The sequence below is a fragment of the Triticum urartu genome, chromosome 2 (genome assembly GCF_003073215.2).
Source record: "Triticum urartu cultivar G1812 chromosome 2, Tu2.1, whole genome shotgun sequence".
Lineage (NCBI taxonomy): Eukaryota > Viridiplantae > Streptophyta > Magnoliopsida > Poales > Poaceae > Triticum > Triticum urartu.
Window position 1 is genome coordinate 647278936 of NC_053023.1, and position 23631 is coordinate 647302566.

Consider the following 23631-nt stretch of genomic DNA (forward strand, 5'->3'; position numbering starts at 1 on the left):
CGTCCGTCCAAATGGATTAGGGAGGGGGCCCTATTTCTTCTTACCTTTTTCTTCTCTATACGGGGAGGGTCCATAGTGCGTGTTGAAGAATTTTTTTCGAGAGTACGCCTAGGCGTATCATAGCTTTATAGATGGCAGAATTGGAATTACAAGAAACTACCACTCGCTGCGAATAACGAGCGTAGAGCACACCACACCACTGATGAACAGGTCCACACATGGACAACACCGCAAATCAAGGTACAACACATAAGAGCCTATCCTAGGCTGGGACACACACCGTGTCTCGATCGACGCCGGACGCCTCTGAAGACCACCCTTCCGTAGAACATTGCTTGTCGACTCACCATCCACCCTGAGCGCCTAAGAGGAAGTGGAAGGAAGGTCTTGCTTCGATCTGAGGGATGCACCGTCTTGGAGACACCAACGACGAGTGTACATAGCGCCGCAGAGGACCAACAGAGGACAATGGCGGACACCGGAGGAGAGCAATAAGGACCCAGCCATGTCTCCATACACAAAGCTCCCAACAGAGATACGACGCCGAGGATGCCGCCAATGTGCCGATCCAGCATCGAGTCGAGGCTTTCACCCGAAGACAGCCACCAACTCCAAGAGAGTGATGGGCATGGCGCACACGCCTCGGCGACGCCTCCAAGAAGGGGATGACACCCGCGGGTGCCATCATGCTACCTCTTAAGCATGCGTTGGTTTTCCCTTGAAGGGTGATGCAACACAGTACCGTAACTATTTCCCTCAGTTTTTGAGAACCAAGGTATCAATCCAGTAGGAGGTAACACGCAAGTCACCTAGTACCTGCACAAACAAACAAGAACCTCGCAACCAACGCGATAAAGGGGTTGTCAATCCCTTCACGATCACTTACGAAAGTGAGATCTGATAGAGATAATAAGATAAATATTTTTGGTATTTTTATGATATAGATTGGAAAATAAAGATTGCAAAATAAACGGTAATAGAAATAGGAAGTTGATATGAAAATAATAAGATGGAAGATAGACCCTGGGGCCATAGGTTTCACTAGTGGCTTCTCTCAAGATAGCAAATTCTACGGTGGGTGACCAAATTACTGTCGAGCAATTGATAGAAAAGTGAATACTGATGAGAATATCTAGTCATGATCATGTATATAGGCATCACGTCCGCGACAAGTAGACCGAAACGATTCTGCGTCTACTACTATTACTCCACACATCGACCGCTATCCAACATGCATCTAGAGTATTAAGTTCATAAGAACAGAGTAATGCATTAGGCAAGATGAAATGATGTAGAGGGATAAACTCAAGCAGTATGATATAAACGCCATCTTTTTATCCCCGATGGCAACAATACAATACGTGCCTTGCCGCCCCTGCTGTCACTGGGAAAGGACACCGCAAGATTGAACTCAAAGCTAAGCACTTCTCCCATTGCAAGAAATATCAATTTAGTAGGCCAAAACCAAACTAATAATTCGAAGAAACTTGCAAAGATATTTAAATCATGCATAAAAGATTTCAGAGAAGAATCAAATATTGTTCATAGATAATCTTGATCATAAACCAACAATTCATCAGATCTCGACAAACACACCGCAAAAAGAATTACATCGAATAGATCTCCAAGAGAATCGAGGAGAACTTTGTATTAAGATCCAAAGAGAGGGAAGAAGCCATCTATCTAATAACTATGTACCCGAAAGTCTGTTGTAAACTACTCACACATCATCGGAGAGGTTATGGTGTTGATGTAGAAGCCCTCCGTGATCGATTCCTCCTCCGACAGAGCGCCGGAAAAGGCCCCAAGATGGGATCTCACGGTTACAGAAGGTTGCGGCGGTGGAAATAGGGTTTCGTGGTGCTCCTGGATGTTTTCGGGGTATATGGGTATATATAGGAGGAAGAAGTACGTCGGTGGAGTTGCGAGGGGGCCACGAGGGTGGGTGGCGTGCCTACCTGCCTGGGCACGCTCTCCTGCCTCGTGGCCTCCTCGCTTCTTTCTTGACGTCCACTCCAAGTCTCCTGGATCATGTTTGTTCCAAACATAACTCTCCCGAAGGTTTCATTCCGTTTGATATTCCTTTTCTGTGAAACACTGAATTAGGCAAAGAAACAACAATTTGCGTTGGGCCTTTGGTTAGTAGGTTAGTCCCAAAAATAATATAAAAAGTAAATTAAAGCTCATTAAACATCCAAAACAGGTAATATAATAGCATGGAAGAATCAAAAATTATAGATACGTTGGGGACGTATCAAGCATCCCCAAGCTTAATTCCTCCTCGTCCTCGAGTAGGTAAATGATAAAAACAATTTTTGATGTGGAATGCTATCTAGCATAATTCTCAATGTAATTTTCTTTATTGTGGCATGAATGTTCAGATCCGAAAGATTCAAGAAAAAAGTATAATATTGACATAAAAATAATAATACTTCAAGCATACTAACAAAGCAATCAAGTCTTCTCAAAATAACATGGCCAAAGAAAGTTATACCTACAAAATCATATAGTCTGGCTATGCTCTATCTTCACCACACAAAGTATTTAAATCATGCACAACCCCGATGACAAGCCAAGCAATTGTTTCATACTTTTGGTAGTCGCAAACTTTTTCAATCTTCACACAATATATGAGCGTGAGCCATGGACATAGCACTATAGGTGGAATAGAATGGTGGCGTCTAGTACCACAGCACCAGTGGCTTCGTCAACTCAAACTGGCCGCGATGACGGAAACAAACATAGGATGTGGCTGGGCATGGGTACCTGGAGCCAGCGCAGTGGCTCACTGAAGATCAAAACTGGCCACGGAGGCAACGAAGGATTAGAGGCTTACTGAAGATAAAACCGGCAGGGCGGCTCAAAGCAGTAGGGCAGGTTGCGCTCAAATGCGGGCCGGCTCCTGGGCGCGGTGATTCAAGGCGTACTCCAGCAGAAACCACAGCAGCTCGGACAAGAGGTGCGGCCGCAAAGGTGTGCGGCAGCGGGGCCGTCTTGAAGCCTCGGTGGAGACGGCCATGAGGCCGGGCGGCTTGAAGCGCGGCGATGCGGGTCAGGGCGGAGGTGGCGACTCACAACGGCCACGGTCGGCTCGGAGCAGAGAATCGGATGGCTTGGAGCAGCTGGTGTGCCTCGCAGGTGGCAGGCCTGGCCGGCTCAAAGACGGTGGCTCGTGGCCGTGGGGACGAGGCTGGCTTTGAGGCGCGACCGGCGTAGGCGCGAGACACGCAGGGTGGCTTAAGATTCAGGCGGGACGACACCGCGGCGGCTCAGCGCGTGGTGGCGTAGAGCGACGGGTTGAGGCGAGCGCGGCAGTACGAGACCGGGTGGCTCAGGCGCGGAGAGCCGGCGGTTTGAAGCGAGCGCGGTGGCCGGACACAGGCGACTTGTATGAAAGGCGACTCCATGGAGGCGGTTCAGGAGCGGCGGGATTCGACGGCTGCTCGGAGCAGATGGTGGATCCGAGGCGGAGCGAGGCCAAGCCGCGGGTCCGGTTTGGTTTGGTTTCGGTTTGGAGCAGCAGCTGGGCGGCGCAAACACGGCTAGGAGCCGGAGCTGGTGAGGGCGGGTCATCGTCCGCGGCATGAGGCGAGCAACCGCGGTTGCGGGGCGAGGCGGCCGACTAGAAGCGTATCCCGACAGGCAGAGGGAACTCACGGCGGATCGACGACAGAGACGAGCCGGGCGGCTCGAGGCTGGTCTTGCAGCTTGCAGAGGGGCCGGCGCGGGGCACGCCGCAGCCATGGGAACACTGCGCAGAGGCGGGCGCTCGACACAGGGCTGGGAGCACCATGGAGATGACCCGGGGCGGCTCGGTGGAGACGAGGGTGCGGACGTGGCCTGGAGCAGAGCAGCAGCCGACCACGGCGGGTTAGCAGATCTGGCGAAGTAGCATCTGGCTTGGGGCAGAGGTGAACCGGCAACGGCGACTTGGCGGAGGCGTGGGACGAGCCTGCAATGAACGAGGCTACGATTGGAGGCCGCGAAGATGAGGTCGCACGGGAAGAGTCACGCAGAGGCGGAGCCCGGCGACTCAAAGACAAGGTTGTGGTGGCAACTCTGACATGGCTTGTTTGACGAGGCGATGGCGGTTTAGAGCGGGGCGATGGCGAATCAAGGCGGAGGCGAAGCTCTGATAAGCAAAGCGGCTTGACGCAACTCAGGGCAGCTCGGAGGCAAAAACGAGTCCCGCGGTTTAATAATGTGGTGATGGTAGCAGGTCCGTTTGGCGCCATGGTTGTCACAGACGACGGTTTAACGTGGCGCGGCCGTGATTGTAGCAGTTTGGCGCGAGGCTGACTCGGATTCGGCGAGTTACGGCGTTGAAAACCAAATCACCCTCAGGTCGTCATATTATTATGCTTTATCTAGCTTTACCAAAAACAGAGCTCGTATCCCCAATCACCAATAGCGGTAGCTTTAATAGATCTTCAAGGAGACACTCGAGCCTTTGACTTTTCCCATAATGGTTAATTAGTGAACAAAAACAAACCGGCGACTCACTGATGGAGGCAGTTTGGACTTCTTTTTCTTGGTGACTTGCGGCAGTCATCATACTGTAACTTTAATTTTCTTGAACTTTAAATCAGCCTGACTGAATCTGAACCGATGAACTCAAAATTTTGGCAGATCCTTTCCAACTGGCTCTGCTTTATCTGAAATTTACGAACTTCTCAATCGTTATGAGAGATCCCTCCAAAAACTCAACACCTCCGTGCGCAAAGCCCCACGATGGGCGCCAACTGCCGCGGAATTGTCACGGCAGATGTCCTAGTGTGAGAACTTAGTCGTGAGGCCAACGCATCTATGTGGTAGCTTGAGAGGGGTTGAGCGGAATCGAGAGACGCAACACAAGACGAGGGTTTAGACAGCTTCGGGCCCCGGGAAACATCATCAGGTAACAACCCTACATGCTGTTTGTGGCTAGGTGTCATTATCTTCATGAGGGAGTCACCGTAAACCGGCTCTCCTCGTATCACTAACCCTTAAGATTCTCTCTCTCCTGGAGTGCCCTGCCACTCCTTATATATGTTGAAGGGGCGGGTTACATGTAGAGTCCAACTCGGATTAAGACTTAAACTATTCTGACTTCTTTTCATGGGCTTCTTAACATCTTAGGCTTCATAACGTCTCGGGCTTATTAACCCCAGGCGACTCTGTCTGCTGGGTTATGACTGTCAACCAGGTTATGACTGTAAATCGGGTTATGACTGTCTGCCGGGTTATGACTGTCGACCAAGTTATGAATGTCTGCCGGGTTATGATCTGACTTAAAACCTGCCAGGTTATCATCTGATTTAACTGTCTGTCTTAACTCTCTTCCGGTTTACCATCTGTCCGGCTTACCAAGTACCAGCCGGGTTATAACTCCGACCGGGTCATACCGCGGGGTATATCCCCGACAGCTACCCTGTTTACTAATGATGAGAAAACTTGCTACAGTTATATCCTTAAAATATTTCCGTTATCATTAAAGGGTGATGCTAAGATATGGTTTAATTCTCTTGATCCTGGTTGCGCGCATAGTCCCCAGGATATCATTTATTACTTCTGTGCTAAATATTTCCCCGCTCATAAGAAACAAGCTGCTTTAAGGGAAATATATAATTCTGTGCAAATTGAAAAAGAGAGTTGATGTCTACTACACAACCTTCTTCTTGTAGACGTTGTTGGGCCTCCAAGTGTAGAGGTTTGTAGGACAGCAGCAAATTTCCCTCAAGTGGATGACCTAAGGTTAATCAATCCGTAAGAGGCATAGGATGAAGACGGTCTCCCTCGAGCAACCCTGCAACCAAATAACAAAGAATCTCTTGTGTCCCCAACACACCTAATAAAATGGTAAATTGTATAGGTGCACTAGTTCGAGGAAGAGATGGTGATACAAGTGGTATATGGATAGTAGATAATAGTTTTTGTAATCTAAAAATATAGAAACAGCAAGGTAACGAATGATAAAAGTGAGCGTAAACAGTATTGCAATGATAGGAAATAAGGCCTAGGGTTCATACTTTCACTAGTGTAAGTCCTCTCAACAATACTAACATAATTGGATCATAAAACTATCCCTCAACATGCAACAAAGAGTCACTCCAAAGTCACTAATAGTGGAGAACAAATGAAGAGATTATGGTAGGGTACGAAACCACATCAAAGTTATTCTTTCCAATCAATCCGTTGGGCTATTCCTATAAGTGTCACAAACAGCCCTAGAGTTCGTACTAGAATAACACCTCAAGACACAAATCAACCAAAACCCTAATGTCACCTAGATACTCCAATGTCACCTCAAGTATCCGTGGGTATGATTATACGATATGCATCACACAATCTCAGATTCATCTATTCAACCAACACAAAGGACCTCAAAGAGTGCCCCAAAGATCTACCGAAGAATCACGATGAAAACGTGTGCCAACCCCTATGCATAGGTTCATGAACCCGCAAGTTGGTCACCTTAACATACATCAAGTGGCACGCGGTATCCCATTGTCACCACAGATATCCATGGCAAGACATACATCAAGTGTTCTCAAATCTTTAAACACTCAATCCGATAAGATTACTTCAAAGGGGAAACTCAATTCATTACAAGATAGTAGAGGGGGGAAGAAACATCATAGGATCCAAATATAATAGCAAAGCTCACGATACATCAAGATCGTATCATCTCAAGAACACGAGAGAGAGAGAGAGATCAAACACATAGCTACTGGTACATACCCTCAGCTCCGAGGGAGAACTACTCCCTCCTCATCATGGAGAGCACCGGGATGATGAAGATGGCCACCGGTGAGGGTTCCCTCTCCGGCAGGGTGCCGGAACGGGTCTAGATTGGTTTTCGGTGGCTACGGAGGCTTCTAGCGGCGGAACTCCCGATCTATTGTGCGTTCTGGAAGTTTTAGGGTATATGGAGTTATATAGGCAGAAGAAGCACGTCAGGGGAGCCACGAGGGCCCCACGAGGCAGGGGGGCGCGCCCTAAGGGGGGGGCGCCCCCCACCCTCGTGGGCAGCTCCCGTATCTTCTGACATGGGGTCCAAGTCCATCAGGTGTGTTTTCTTCCGAAAATAACTTCTCTAGTTGATTTCGTTCCGTTTCAACTCCGTCTGATATTCCTTTTCTTCAAAACACTGAAATAGGCATAAAATAGCAAATCTGGGTTGGGCCTCCAGTTAATAGGTTAGTCCCAAAAGTAATATAAAAGTGGATAATAAAGCCCAATATTGCCCAAAACAGTAGATAATATAGCATGGAGCAATCAAAAATTATAGATACGTTGGAGACGTATCAAGCATCCCCAAGCTTAATTCCTGCTCGTCCTCGAGTAGGTAAATGATAAAAAGATAATTTTTGATGTGGAATGCTAGTTGGCATAATTTCAATGTAATTCTTCTTACTTGTGATATGAATATTAAGATTCGAAAGATTCAAGACAAAGGTTCATATTGACATAAAAATAATAATACTTCAAGCATACTAACTAAGCAATTATGTCTTCTCAAAATAACATGGCCAAAGAGAGCTATCCCTACAAAATCATATAGTCTGGCTATGCTCCATCTTCCCCACACAAAATACTTAAATCATGCACAACCCCGATGACAAGCCAAGCAATTGTTTCATACTTTTGATGTTCTCAAACTTTTTCAATCTTCATGCAATACATGAGCGTGAGCCATGGATATAGCACTATAGGTGGAATAGAATGGTGGTTGTGGAGAAGACAAAAAAGGAGATGATAGTCTCACATCAACTAGGCGTATCAATGGGCTATGGTGATGCCCATCAATAGATATCAATATGAGTGAGTAGGGATTGCCGTGCAACGGATGCACTAGAGCTATAAGTATATGAAAGCTCAATAAAAGAAACTAGTGGGTGTGCATCCAACTCGCTTGCTCACGAAGACCTAGGGAATTTTGAGGAAGCCCATCATTGGAATATACAAGCCAAGTTCTATAATGAAAGATTCCCACTAGTATATGAAAGTGACAACATAGGAGACTCTCTATCATAAAGATCATGGTGCTACTTTGAAGCACAAGTGTAGTAAAAGGATAGTAACATTGTCCCTTCTCTCTTTTTCTCTCATTTTTTTATTTTTTATTTTTTGTATTTGGGCCTTCTCTTTTTTATGGCCTCTTTTTCTCTCTCTCTTTTTTTGGGCTTCTTTGGCCTCTTTTATTTATTTATTGATTTTCGTCTGGAGTCTCATCCCGGCTTGTGGGGGAATCATGGTCTCCATCATCCTTTCCTCACTGGGACAATGCTCTAATAATGATGATCATCACACTTTTATTTACTTACAACTCAAGACTTACAACTCGATACTTAGAACAAGATATGACTCTATATGAATGCCTCCGGCGGTGTACCGGGATGTGTGATGACTCATGAGTGACATGTATGAAAGAATTATGAACGGTGGCTTTGCCACAAATACGATGTCAACTACATGATCATGCAAAGCAATATGACAATGATGAAGCGTGTCATAATAAACGGAATGGTGGAAAGTTGCATGGAAATATATCTCGGAATGGCTATGGAAATGCCATAATAGGTAGGTATGGTGGCTGTTTTGAGGAAGGTAAATGGTGGGTTTATGGTACCGGCGAAAGGTGCACGGTACTAGAGAGGCTAGCAAAGGTGGAAGGGTGAGAGTGTGTATAATCCATGGACTCAACATTAGTCATAAAGAACTCATATACTTGTTGCAAAAATCTACAAGTTATCAAAGCAAAGTATTACACGCATGCTCCTAGGGGGATAGATTGGTAGGAAAATACCATCGCTCGTCCCCGACCGCCACTCATAAGGAAGACAATCAATAAATAAATCATGCTCCGACTTCATCACATAATGGTTCACCATACGTGCATGCTACGGGAATCACAAAATTCAACACAAGTATTTCTCAAATTCATAACCACTCAACTATCATGACTCTAATATCACCATCTCCATATCTCAAAACAATTATCAAGTATCAAACTTCTCATAGTATTCAACACACTCATAAGAGAATTTTATTATTCTTGAATACCTAGCATATTAGGATTTTAAGCAAATTACCATGCTATTTAAGACTCTCAAAATAATATAAGTGAATCATGAGGGTTCACCTATTTATTCAAAACAAAACTACCACCATGCTCTAAAAGATATAAGTGAAGCACTAGAGCAAGTGACAAACTACTCCGAAAGATATAAGTGAAGATCAATGAGTAGTTGAATAATTATGCAACTATGTGAAGACTCTCTAACATTTAAGAATTTGAGATCTTGATACTTTATTCAAACAGCAAGCAAAACTAAATAAAATGACATTCTAAAAATAGCAAACGTCATGTGAAGAAGCAAAAACTTAGGATCAATCGATACTAACCGATAGTTGTTGAAGAAGAAAGGTGGGATGCCAACCGGGGCATCCCCAAGCTTAGACGCTTGAGACTTCTTAAAATATTATCTTGGGGTGCCTTGGGCATCCCCAAGCTTGAGCTTTTGTGTCTCCTTAATTCCTCTCATATCACGGTCTCCCTAAATCTCAAAAGCTTCATCCACACAAAACTCAACAAGGACTCGTGAGATAAGTTAGTATAAACCATTGCCAAAACCTTATCATACTCTACTGTAGAAAATCACTAAAATTATTATTCAACATTTCATACTAAATGCCTCTTCATATTTAATAGTACTATCCTCAAATATAATCATTAAAGAAAAAAACATACGCAAACAATGCAAACATAACAACAATCTGCCTAAACAAGATAGTCTGTAAAGAATGCTGCAACATCCATACTTCCCTAACTCCAAAAATTATGAAATAAAATTCCCACTGTAGTAAATTTATCAGATATTAATATTCAAAAGGTTTCAACATTTTATCACATTCTTAATTCTCTAGGGAATTATTGCAACAGGGGTAAACTTTCTGTTTTCAAACAGTGACATGTATACTTGTAACATAGGCATAGTAAAGGCTATCAATGCCACTTTTATTGAAATAAAAGATGCAAAAAATTATTCTAGATAACAGAAAGAAAATCCTAACAAAACAAATTGACGCCCCAAGCAAAACACATATCATGTGGTAAATAAAAATATAGCTCCAAGTAAAGTTACCGATGAACGAAGACGAAAGAGGGGATGCCTTCCGGGGCATCCCCAAGCTTAGGATCTTGGCTATCCTTGAATATTACCTTGGGGTGCCTTGGGCATCCCCAAGCTTAGGCTCTTGCCACTCCTTATTCCATAGTCCATCGAATCCTTACCCGAAACTTGAAAACTTCACAACACAAAACTTAACAGAAAACTCATAAGCTCCGTTAGTATAAGAAAATAAATCACCACTTCAAGGTACTGTAATGAACTAATTATTTATTTATATTGGTGTTAAAACTACTGTATTCCAACTTCTATATGGTTTATAAACTATTTTACTAGACATAGATTCATCGAAATAAGTAAACAACACATGAAAAACAGAATCTGTCAAAAACAGAACAGTCTGTAGTAATCTGGATCAAACGTATACTTCTGTAACTCATAAAATTCTAAAATAAATTTCTGGACCTGAGTAATTTGTATATTAATCATATTCAAAAAGAATTAACGGAATATCACTCTTCAAATAAAAATGGCAGCAATTCTCGTGAGTGCTAAAGTTTCTGTTTTTGACAGCATGATCAACAAGACTTTCCCCAAGTCTTCCCAAAGGTTCTACTTGGCACAAACACTAACTAAAAGCATAAAACCACATCTAAACAGAGGCTAGATGAATTATTTATTACTAAACAGGAACAAAAAGCAAGGAACAAAAATAAAGTTGGGTTGCCTCCCAACAAGCGCTATCGTTTAACGCCCCTAGCTAGGCATGATGATTTCAACGATGCTCACATAAAAGATAAGAATTGAAACATAAAGAGAGCATCATGAAGAATATGAATAGCACATTTAAGTCTAACATACTTCCTGTGCATAGGTATTTTGTGAGAAAACAACTTATGGGAACAAGAATCAACTTGCATATGACGGTAAAACAAGCATAACTTCAAGATTTTAAGCACATAGAGAGGAAACTTGATATTATTGCAATTCCTACAAGCATATGTTCCTCCCTCATAATAATTTTCAGTAGCATCATGAATAAATTCAACAATATAACTATCACATAAAGCATTCTTTTCATGGTCTACAAGCATAGAAATTTTATTACCCTCCACATAAGCAAATTTCTTCTCATGAATAGTAGTGAGAGCAAGCTCAACAAAATAATTATCATGTGAGGCATAATCCAATTGAAAACTAAAATCATGATGACCATTTTCATTGTTATCATTATTCTTTAAAGCATACGTGTCATCACAATAATCATCATAGATAGTAACTTTGTTCTCATAATCACTTGGAACCTCTTCCGGAATAGTGGGTTCATCACAAAATAAAGTCATGACCTCTCCAAATACACTTTCATCAATATAATCATCATAAATAGGAGGCATGCTTTCATCATAATAAATTTGCTCATCAAAGATTGGGGGACAAAAAATATCATCTTCATCAAACATAGCTTCCCCAAGCTTGTGGCTTTTCATATCATCAGCATCATGGATATTCAAGGAATTTATACTAACAACATTGCAATCATGATCATCATTCAAATATTTAGTGCCAAACAGTTTATAGATTTCTTCTTCTAGCACTTGAGCAAAATTATCCTTTCCATCATACTCACGAAAGATATTAAAAAGGTGAAGCGTATGAGACAAACTTAATTCCATTTTTTATAGTTTTATTTTATAAACTAAACTAGTGATAAAACAAGAAACTAAAAGACTCGATTGCAAGATCTAAAGATATACCCTCAAGCACTCACCTCCCCGACAATGGCGCCAGAAAAGAGCTTGATGTCTACTACACAACCTTCTTCTTGTAGACGTTGTTGGGCCTCCAAGTGCAGAGGTTTGTAGGACAGTATCAAATTTCCCTCAAGTGGATGACCTAAGGTTTATCAATCCGTAGGAGGCGTAGGACGAAGGTGGTCTCTCTCGAGCAACCCTACAACCAAATAACAAAGAGTCTCTTGTGTCCCCAACACACCTAATACAATGGTAAATTGTATAGGTGCACTAGTTCGGCGAAGAGATGGTGATACAAGTGGTATATGGATAGTAGATAATAGTTTTTGTAATCTGAAAATATAGAAACAGCAAGGTAACGAATGATAAAAGTGAGCGTAAACAGTATTGCAATGATAGGAAATAAGGCCTAGGGTTCATGCTTTCACTAGTGTAAGTCCTCTCAACAATACTAACATAATTAGATCATAAAACTATCCCTCAACATGCAACAAAGAGTCACTCCAAAGTCACTAATAGCGGAGAACAAACGAAGAGATTATGGTAGGGTACGAAACCACCTCAAAGTTATTCTTTCCAATCAATCCGTTGGGCTATTCCTATAAGTATCACAAACAGCCCTAGAGTTCGTACTAGAATAACACCTTAAGACACAAATCAACCAAAACCCTAATGTCACCTAGATACTCCAATGTCACCTCAAGTATCCGTGGGTATGATTATACGATATGCATCACACAATCTCAGATTCATCTATTCAACCAACACAAAGGACCTCAAAGAGTGCCCCAAAGATCTACCGGAGAATCACGACGAAAATGTGTGCCTACCCCTATGCATAGGTTCATGAACCCTCAAGTTGGTCACCTTAACATACATCAAGTGGCACGCGGTATCCCATTGTCACCACAGATATCCACGGCAAGACATACATTAAGTGTTCTCAAATCTTTAAAGACTCAATCCGATAAGATTACTTCAAAGGGCAAACTCAATTCATTACAAGAGAGTAGAGGGGGGAAGAAACATCATAGGATCCAAATATAATAGCAAAACTTGCGATACATCAAGATCGTATCATCCCAAGAACACGAGAGAGAGAGAGAGATCAAACACATAGCTACTGGTACATACCCTCAGCCCCGAGGGAGAACTACTCCCTCCTCATCATGGAGAGCACCGGGATGATCAAGATGGCCACCGGTGAGGGTTCCCCCCTCAGGCAGGGTGTCGGAACGGGTCTAGATTGGTTTTCGGTGGCTACGGAGGCTTTTGGCAGCGGAACTCCCGATCTATTGTGTGTTCTGGAAGTTTTAGGGTATATGGAGTATATAGGCAGAAGAAGCATGTCAGGGGAGCCACAAGGGCCCCACGAGGCAGGGGCGCGCCCTAGGGGGGGCGCCCCCACCCTGATGGGCAGCTCCCGTATCTTCTGACATGGGGTCCAAGTCCATCAGGGTGTTTCCTTCCAAAAATAACTTCTCAAGTTGATTTCGTTCCATTTCGACTCCGTCTGATATTCCTTTTATTCAAAACACTGAAATAGGCATAAAACAGCAAATCTGGGCTGGGCCTCCGGTTAATAGGTTAGTCCCAAAAGTAATATAAAAGTGGATAATAAAGCCCAATATTGCCCAAAACAGTAGATAATATAGCATGGAGCAATCAAAAATTATAGATACGTTGGAGACGTATCAAGAGTCTCCCACAAGCTTGGGGGAGGCTTCTCCAATTACTTAATGCTTTGCCTGATCATTCTCTCAAGAAAAATGAAATACTTGATATCTTTTATAATGGACTAACAGATGTTTCGAGAGACCACATGGATAGTTGTTCTGGTTGTGTTTTCAGGGAAAGAACTATTGATCAAGCCGAATTGCTATTGAATAATATGTTGAGTAATGAAAATGATTGGACACTTCCTGAACCAACTCCTAAGCCAACTCCGAAGAAAAGGGGTATTCTATTTCTCAGTCCTGAAGATATGCAAGAGGCAAAGAAATCTATGAAAGAAAAGGGTATTAAAGCTGAAGATGTTAAGAATTTACCACCTATTGAAGAAATACATGGTCTTGATAACCCGACACAGGTAGTAAAGGTAAATTCTCTCTATAGATTTGATAAATGTGAAATCCCGACTACTAAAATTGCTAGCCAATGCTTGGATGAGTTTGATGACTTTATGGTTAAACAAGAAAACTTCAAAGCTTATGTTGGTAGACAATTGAAACGTAATGCTTATATGATTGAACACTTGAGTGATTATATGTCGAGTGTTAAAGGTGAACTTAAACTTGTTAGTAAACATGCTTGTATGGTTACCACTCAAGTAGAACAAGTGCTTAAAGCTCAGAATGATCTGCTCAATGAATTAAGCAATAAGAAAAATGATAATGCTGTTAGAGTTGTGACTAGAGGGGGTAAAATGACTCAAGAACCTTTGTATCCCGAGGGCCAACCTAAGAGAATTGAGAAAGATTCCCAGAGAACTAATGTTGATGCACCTAGTTCTTCTAAGAAGAAGAAAAAGAAAAATGATAGAACTTTGCATGCTTCTACTGAACCTGTTGTTGATACACCTGAGAATCCCAATGATATTTCTATTTCTGATGCTGAAACACAATCTGGTAATCAACATGAACCTACTGATAATGTTAATGATGATGTTCATATTGATGCTCAACCTAGCAATACTAATGATGTAGAATTCAACCTGTTGTTGATCTTGATAACCCACAATCAAAGAATCAACTTTATGATAAGAGAGACTTCGTTGCTAGGAAGCACGGTAAAGAAAGAGAACCATGGGTTCAGAAACCCATGCCTTTTCCTCCTAAACCATCCAAGAAAAAGGATGATGAGGATTTTGAGTGCTTTGCTGAAATGATTAGCACGTTACATCATTGTCATATTGCTTTGCATGATCATGTAGTTGACATTGTATTTATGGCAAAGCCACCATTGATACGTCTCCATCATATCTACTTTTCCAAACACTTTTGACCTTGTTTTGGACTCTAACTTGCATGATTTGAATGGAACTAACCCGGACTGACGTTGTTTTCAGCAGAATTGCCATGGTGTTATTTTTGTGCAGAAACAAAAGTTCTCGGAATGACCTGAAACTTCACGGAGAATACTTTTGGAATATATAAAAAATACTGGCGAAAAAATCAATACCAGGGGGCCCACACCCTGTCCACGAGGGTGGGGGTGCGCCCCCTGCCTCGTGGCCCCCTGATGCTCCATCGACCTCAACTCCAACTCTATATATTCACATTCGGGGAGAAAAAAAATCAGGGAGAAGGATTCATCACATTTTACGATGCGGAGCCGCCACCAAGCCCTAATCTCTCTCGGGAAGGGCTGATCTGGAGTCCGTTCGGGGCTCCGGAGAGGGGAATCCATCGCCATCATCATCATCAACCTTCCTCCATCACCAATTTCATGATGCTCATCGTCGCGCGTGAGTAATTCCATCGTAGGCTTGCTGGACGGTGATGGGTTGGATGAGATTTATCATGTAATCGAGTTAGTTTTGTTAGTGTTTGATCCCTAGTATACATTATGTTCTGAGATTGATGTTGCTATGACTTTGCTATGCTTAATGCTTGTTACTAGGGCCCGAGTGCCATGATTTCAGATCTGAACCTACTAGGTTTTCATGAATATATGTGAGTTCTTGATCCTATTGTACATGTCAATAGTCACCTACTATGTGTTATGATCCGGTAACCCCGAAGTGACAATAATCGGGACCACTCCTGGTGATGACCATAGTTTGAGGAGTTCATGTGTTCACTAAGTGTTAATGCTTTGGTCAGGTACTCTATTAAAGGGAGGCCTTAATATCCCTTAGTTTCCAATAGGACCCCGCTGCCACAGGAGGGTAGGACAAAAGATGTCATGCAAGTTATTTTCCATAAGCACGCATGACTATATTCGGAATACATGCCTAAATTACATTGATGAATTGGAGCTAGTTCTGTGTCACCCTAGGTTATAACTGCTGCATGAGGAATCGCATTTGACATAATTATCCATTACTGATCCAATGCCTACGCACTACAAAAAAAAGACACGTCCGTGACATTTTGGGCCGAACGAATTTTTTTCTGTCATACATATGACACTTCTATGACGATAATTGTGACAAAACCCGGTATCATCATAGATGTGGTGGGCTCCTACTTTTATGACAAAAAAATCATGACAGAAAATAGGCTTTTTGTCCTGGGCGGGCCGGAGACGCAGCTGCATGACATTCTTTAGGCCGTCCATGACGGAAAAAACCATGGTAGAAGCGAGGGGGAGGAAAACTTCCGGGAGTTCCCGGTTACGGTGGGAGGTCGGGGCAGAGCGATGCGCGTTTCTCTCGTACACGTACGCGCGTGTGTGCGAGGCGTTGGCTCTAACTGAACCTGAGCGAGGCGTTGGGCTCTAACTGAACCCGAGCGATTGCACTGCAGGCTACGCATTACTGAACCCGAGCGATCGATCGATGGCTGTTAACTGAACCCGATCGAGCGATTCCTTCGCGACTGCTGCTAACTGAAGCCGATCGATTGGATGAACAGTGAGCGTTGTGGGGGTGGGGGGTTGGATGAACAGTGAGCGGTGGCGTTGCCTCTGGATGAACAGGATCCCGTGGTGTGGAGGTGTCGGTGTCAAAACCAGCGGATCTCGGGTAGGGGGTCCCGAACTGTGCGTCTAGGTGGATGGTAACAGGAGACAAGGGACACGATGTTTTTACCCAGGTTCGGGCCCTCTCGATGGAGGTAAAACCCTACTCCTACTTGATTAATATTGATGATATGGGTAGTACAAGAGTAGATCTACCACGAGATCAAGGAGGCTAAACCCTAGAAGCTAGCCTATGGTATGATTGTTCTTCGTCCTACGGACTAAAACCCTCCGGTTTATATAGACACTGGAGAGGGCTACGGTTACACAGAGTCGGTTACAATGGTAGGAGATATACATATCTGTACCGCCAAGCTTGCCTTCCACGCCAAGGAAAGTCCCTTCCGGACACGGGACGAAGTCTTCAATCTTGTATCTTCATAGTCTAGGAGTCCGGCCGAAGGTATAGTCCGGCTATCCGGACACCCCCTAATCCAGGACTCCCTCAGTAGCCCCTGAACCAGGCTTCAATGACGACGAGTTCGGCTCACAGATTGTCTTCGGCATTGCAAGGCGGGTTCCTCCTCCAAGTACTTCATAGAAGATTTTGAACACAAAGGTAGTGTCCGGCTCTGCAAAATAAGTTTCCACATATTGCCATAGAGATAATAATATTTACACAAATCTAATCTGCTGACGTATTCTGTAGCGTGACATCACACCACGGCGAAGTCTTTATTCGAATTGTTTTACTGTCCCACCTCAGCGCGTTTAGCAAGGCGGTTTCCTTGGCACGTCTTGTCAAAGCAGAGATCGTGTCCCCTTATTCCGGGATTCTCATCAATGCGGGCGTGGGTAACCCAACCGCGCCATTGATTACGGCGCTTGGGAGATAAGCGAGTTTTACCAGGCTCGTGGGGACGCATAGTTGCGTCCACCCATATAAGGGGATAAGGATCCACCTTTTCATCCACGCCTTCTTCCTCCTTTGCCTATCCATTTCCGCGCACTTGAGCTCCAGCGCCCAAGTCCGCACACCCCACCTCAACCTTCTCCAGCCATGTCCGGAGCGGGAGGCAAGTGGATGGTCTCCTCCGTCATGGAGGGAGACATAAAAAAACTGAGGAAGGCTGGATACTTGTCTAACGACATTGCGCACCGGCTTCCCGAAGAGGGGAAGCTCACCCCCACCCCTAGGCCCCATGAGAGGGTGGTGTTCCTCCCCTATTTCCTCCGCGGACTGGGCTTCCCTCTCCACCCATTTGTCCGAGGGCTCAAGTTCTACTATGGCCTGGATTTCCATGATCTGGCCCCGAACTTTGTCCTTAACATCTCGGCGTTTATCGTCGTGTGCGAGGCTTTCCTCTGCATCCGCCCCCATTTCGGCCTATGGCTCAAGACTTTCAATGTCAAGCCGAAGGTGGTGCGCGGCACCCAGGCGGAGTGCGGAGGCGCCATGGTGGGCAAGATGCCCAACGTCCTATGGCTCGAGGGATCCTTCGTCGAGACCCTAAAGGGGTGGCAATCGGGGTGGTTTTACATCACCGAGCCGCGCGACCCTGAATGGGTTGCAGCCCTTGAGTTCCGATCCGGACCCCCTACGCGGCTCACCTCCTGGAAAGAGACGGGCCTGTCGTGGGGTAAAAAAGGACAGCTGACCGGACTCCAAACATGCGTCCAAACCCTGGTGGACAAGAAGCTCAAACTTGTCAACGTAGTCCAGGTTATGCTCATCCGCCGGATCCTCCCGTGTCAACAACGGGCTTTCAACCTATGGGAGTTCGACCCGGCGCAGCACCGAACTCTGAGCAGGCTCTTCGACACGACGTACGAAGATGCCTGGAAGGTGCTTTTCAAGGGCGCTGAGGCCCCCACATCTGCTACCGAGGATCATGGATTTAGCACGCAGCGTCACGATAGTGCGGTAAGCTGTTTTTACCTTTTACAGGGTATTAGTTTTTCATAGTTTGACTCCATGCGGGATCTAAGCTCCCTTACCTTTGACAGGATTGGCAGCAGACGTCCGGACAGATCAACTGTCCGGCTCCTTTGCCCGAAGGCCCAACGGACGCTTGCTTGGCGAAGCTGCTGGTTCCGGCACCCCATGTGGTATTGGAGAAGAAGGCCAAGAAGACGGCCACGGGGACTCGAAAGAGTGCCCGGCGCCTGGAGGTGTCGGATTCATCATCCGACGACTCCGAGACGCACTCCTCCCGTGAATACGAGGAGGAGGAAGAAGAGACCTCTCCCCCTCCCGCGGGGGGAGGGAAGAAAAGGAAGGCCGCCCCAACTAGGGAGGCCGAAGGGTCCAAGAAGGGGAAAACCCTTCCTCCGGACTACTCCACCAACGCCGACGACAGCGAAGAGGAGTGGCCGCTCAGGGCCAAGCCCCTGGCGAAATCGTAAGTATCCGGAAACCAGAGTGATTCATAGTATTCCTCCATTGCACAGCTCTTCCTTACGTCGAACATGTTTATGCAGTCCACCCAAAGACCTGCTCGATGTGTCGCCGAGCGGTTCCCTGGATTCGTCGGATGTGAATTTGCTTCCGACGGCTACCTCTCCCCACCCTACGGACGACGCCGAGGTGGCGTCCCAACAGGTTCCAAGCCAGGAGGAGTTGGTCCTGGAGGCACTGCAAGGCGACCTCCCGGACTCCAGGCGTAAAGGGGATAGAACCCCCAAGGGCTCCAAGTCCGGCCTTGAGCCGGACACCGTGCCGGAACCTTCAACGGTTTCGGACTCCGGTAGGCAGCCTCCTTCCAAGAGGAGCAAGCCTACCGACCCGGTGACCTCCGTCCAACCGGAGGCACCAGACAATTTGCTGGAGGTGCTTAACGGCGCCTCCATCGACGAGGAGCACCGCACTATTATGAGTGCAGTGATCCAGGAGGTTCAGTACGCCAAGAGCGGACTGACTGAAGCTTGTGCCAGCCTTCTAACAGGCTTTGAGGTAAGTAAAGAATATGTAAAAATATTACCGCATAGACAGTAGTCCCTGATGCTCTATTCGGCGTTCGGAAAGAAAAGACGAATAGAGGATCTAATAACATTCGCAGGAGTCTAACATAATCAAGTCAATATGCGTATGCAGGCTTCGCTGCTGGCCTCCGCTGCACTGACTGCGGAGGTGGATACGCTGAAGCAAAACCTCGCGTGGTCCGAGAACGAGCTCGGCCATGCCAAGAGGTAACTCGAGGAGAAGGAAGGTAAGTAATACCTTGCGCAAGTATATAGAGAAGATGTGGTTGCAAAAAATGACAGGATCAACGTGCTATTATAGGGGCCACGACCGAGGTGGCAACCCTTAAGAAAGCGCTGTCCGAGGCCGAAAATAGAGCGGCCGCGGAGCGCACAGAGAGAGGGAAGCAGGAGGTGCGGGTGGAGGAGGTGCAGAAAGAGCTCCAGGCTCTCGTGAAAAAACACGAGAGTTTGGAGCTTGACTCAAAGACGCAAGCTTCCGAGCTTGCGGCAGCCCTCGAAAGCGCGAAGTCTGCCAAGGCCGAAGCCCAGAAAGCCCTCCAAGAAATTGAAGCGATGAAGAAGATAGCAGCGGGTAAGGCATTCATTATGCAAAGCAAGCACATGAAAGTGAATTACTTGTTACTTACCCGAGTCCGGATCTCTCCAGGAGCATTCGCAGATTTACCCCACAGTGCGTCTGATGCCACCGCCTACTACCGAGTGGAGGAGGGGAGCTCGACAGAGAAGGTGTTCAGGTCTCAGTATGCTGAGGCCGGACACCTGGTGCCTTTGAGCGACCAGCTGAAGAAAATGGTCTAGCTCCACAAGGTGGCCGAACAGGCCATAAAGGGCCTCATAGTTCGGCTTTGGCCTGGAGAGGCTCTGCCTGGTAGCTACTTTGGGCTGGTGAGGCGGCTGGTGGATGCCTGTCCATGGCTTGAAGTAATCAAGCGCTCCGTCTGCACCGAAGGTGCCCGTAGGGCGCTTGCCCGCGCTAAAGTGCACTGGGGCAAGATGGATGCGGAGAAGCTGGTGAAGGATGGGCCGCCGCCGGGCAAGGAGCATCGCGTCCCGGAAGCGTATTATGAGGGCATCCTGAAGGGTGCCCGCCTTATAGCGGATGAATGCTCCAAAGATGTAATTTTTGAGTAAACTCGCATTTGTGATCCTGTACGCTGAAAACTTGTTCATATGCGCTAAGCAACACTTTTGAATTTAAAATATTACCTTCTGTGCAGACGTTTATCAAATTTGAGAGATGGCGAGTCGTCGGCTTCTGCCCCCATGCCACGAGTTCTGGGGTGTTCGGGATAAACATGAGCGCTCCTTTTCCCATTCTTGGATCCTTCGAGGGAGGCGCTCAACACAACGAACAAGGCAATCGGACTATAATGCTTGAACACTCTCACTTAGCCATAGAATTCTATAATTTTAAATTTTGGCGAAGCCCCTAGTGTTTGGAACACCGAGTTCGGGGCGCTATCCACGCCTAGGCCGGACAAAGCCGACTCCTCGCTCTAAGCGGCATAAGTCTTTAGGGACTCGAAAACCTCTCGAACAGCGACCAGCTCTCGCCTCATCATGACGGTTAGTTTTAGCTTTCTCTGAGGTGCTTAGCCCAGCTCAACTGGGGCACAATCGCAGTAGTTCTCCTAGTGCTACCTTAGCCGATATGACGGAACGTAAGGTACCAAAACATAGGAGCCGGGCAAACCCAACTATTGACCCAAGACATGATTCTGAGCCGATGCATATAATGCTATAAGTTCGGGGTGCCGCACTTGTGAAAGTGTTCGGACTTCTCACACCGTGTTGTGGGGTACTTAAGCCCCTGGCGTATTGGCCGTACCATAGTGTGCGGGTGCAACATGTCATTAATGAACATATATTCGTAAATAAGAGTAATGCAATAATAGACGGAAGCTATGCATTGTTTATTTAAAAAAGCTACGATCAAAGCAGAACGATACAAATAGTGCAATAAGCAAAAGATGGGACTATTTAACATGTCCTTTCTAGGGGCGAGCTGCGGAATGGTATGTGAAACAGGTATACTGCTCGTTATAGAGACCACCTTAGTGTTCCGTAGTGCGATGTAGCTTTCTGCTCCCCTGGTTGTTGTATCATTTGTGCGGCAATTGTACTGCCGGACAGGCCTTCTGAAGAGTGGAGTCCTGAAAGTAAGAGAAAATGAAGAAGTCGGCAGCCCCTAGAGTGGTTTAAGCCGTGTTTCGGGCATGCCGTGGTGGTGCCCCTCCCCCTTTGCCCATGGTATTTCTAGAGCGTAGTTATGTACGCGCAACACTGGTTTCGCAAGTTCGCGAGGGCTTGGGTGGGGGCCGCATTGGTACGCTTGCTCGGAACATGCCAGGCGGTCTTGTTGTAGGTTACTCCGGGCGCGCTTGACGGTGTCCAGATGTTTAATGGCCGGACTGGAGAATTGCCTTGAGAGGCTACTTTGTACTTCCGCTGCGATAGACGCCGTATGCTCCTCCATTCGGAGAGAGCGTTCGGTGTTTCCATTGACCATGATGACTCCTCGAGGGCCTGGCATCTTGAGCTTGAGGTATGCGTAGTGCGGCACCGCATTGAACTTGGCAAATGCGGTTCGCCTGAGCAGTGCGTGATAGCCATTGCGGAACGGGACTATGTCGAAGATTAACTCCTCGCTTTGGAAATTATTCGGAGATCCGAAGACCGCTTCAAGTGTAACTGAGCCTGTACAGTTGGCCTCTACACCTGGTATGACGCCTTTAAAGGTCGTTTTAGTGGGTTTAATCCTCGAGGGATCGATGCCCATTTTCCGCACTGTATCCTGGTAAAGCAGGTTTAGGCTGCGGCCGCCGTCCATAAGGACTCTAGTGAGGTGAAATCCGTCAATAATTGGGTCTAGAACCAATGCGGTGAATCCGCCATGACGGATGCTAGTGGGGTGGTCCCTTCGATCAAAAGTGATCGGGCAGGAAGACCATGGGTTGAACTTTGGGGCGACTGGCTCCATCGCGTATACGTCCCTTAGCGCACGCTTCCGCTCCCTCTTGGGGACATGGGTTGCGTATATCATGTTCACCGTACGCACTTCTGGGGAAAACCTTTCTGTCCATTGTTGTTCGGCGGCCGGGGCTCCTCCTCATCATCGCTATGCAGCCCCTTGTCCCTGCTTTCGGCATTTAACTTGCCTGCCTGCTTGAACACCCAACAATCCCTGTTGGTGTGATTGGCTAGTTTTTCGGGGGTGCCATGTATCTGGCATGAGCGGTCGAGTATTCGGACCCGGAGTATTTCTTTTGAATGGATTTTTTCTCTGACCGGGTTTAGAGCCTTTGAATCCGGCATTAACTGCCGTATCCTCAGCATTGTCGCTGTTAATGCGGCGCTTTTGCTTGTTGCGATGCGACCTGCCACTGTTGTCCTTGGTATCCGAATTACCAGGGCTCTTGGTCATGTTATTGCCGCGAGCTAGCCAGCTGTCTTCTCCTGCGCAAAAGCGGGTCATAAATGTCGTGAGGGCTGCCATAGATTTCAGCTTTTCCTGTCCTAGGTGCCGTGCAAGCCACTCGTCGCAGATGTTATGCTTGAAGGCTGCTAGGGCCTCTGCGTCCGGACAGTCGACGATTTGATTTTTCTTGGTTAGGAACCGTGTCCAGAATTGTCTGGCCGATTCCTCTGGCTGCTGAATTATGTGGCTTAGGTCATCGGCGTCTGGTGGTCGCACATAAGTGCCCTGGAAATTGTCAAGGAATGCGGCTTCCAGGTCCTCCCAACAACCAATTGATTCTGCTGACAAGCTGTTAAGCCAATGCCGAGCTGGTCCTTTAAGCTTGAGTGGGAGGTATTTAATGGCGTGTAGGTCATCATCGCGGCCCATGTGGATATGAAGGAGATAGTCCTCGATCCACACCGCAGGATCTGTTGTGCCATCGTATGATTCGATGTTCATGGGTTTTAAACCCTCGGGGATTTGATGATCCATTACTTCATCTGTGAAGCATAGTGGGTGTGCGGCGCCTCTGTATTGGGCTATATCACGACGCAGCTCAAACGAGCTTTGTCTACTGTGTTCGGCCCGACCGGATTTACTGTATCCGGCGTGATGAGTACCGTCTCGTGCCGTGGGGCGCCCACGTGATCCGTAGATCGAACTTGTTTGCCTTGCCTTGTCTTCCAATATATCTCACAGG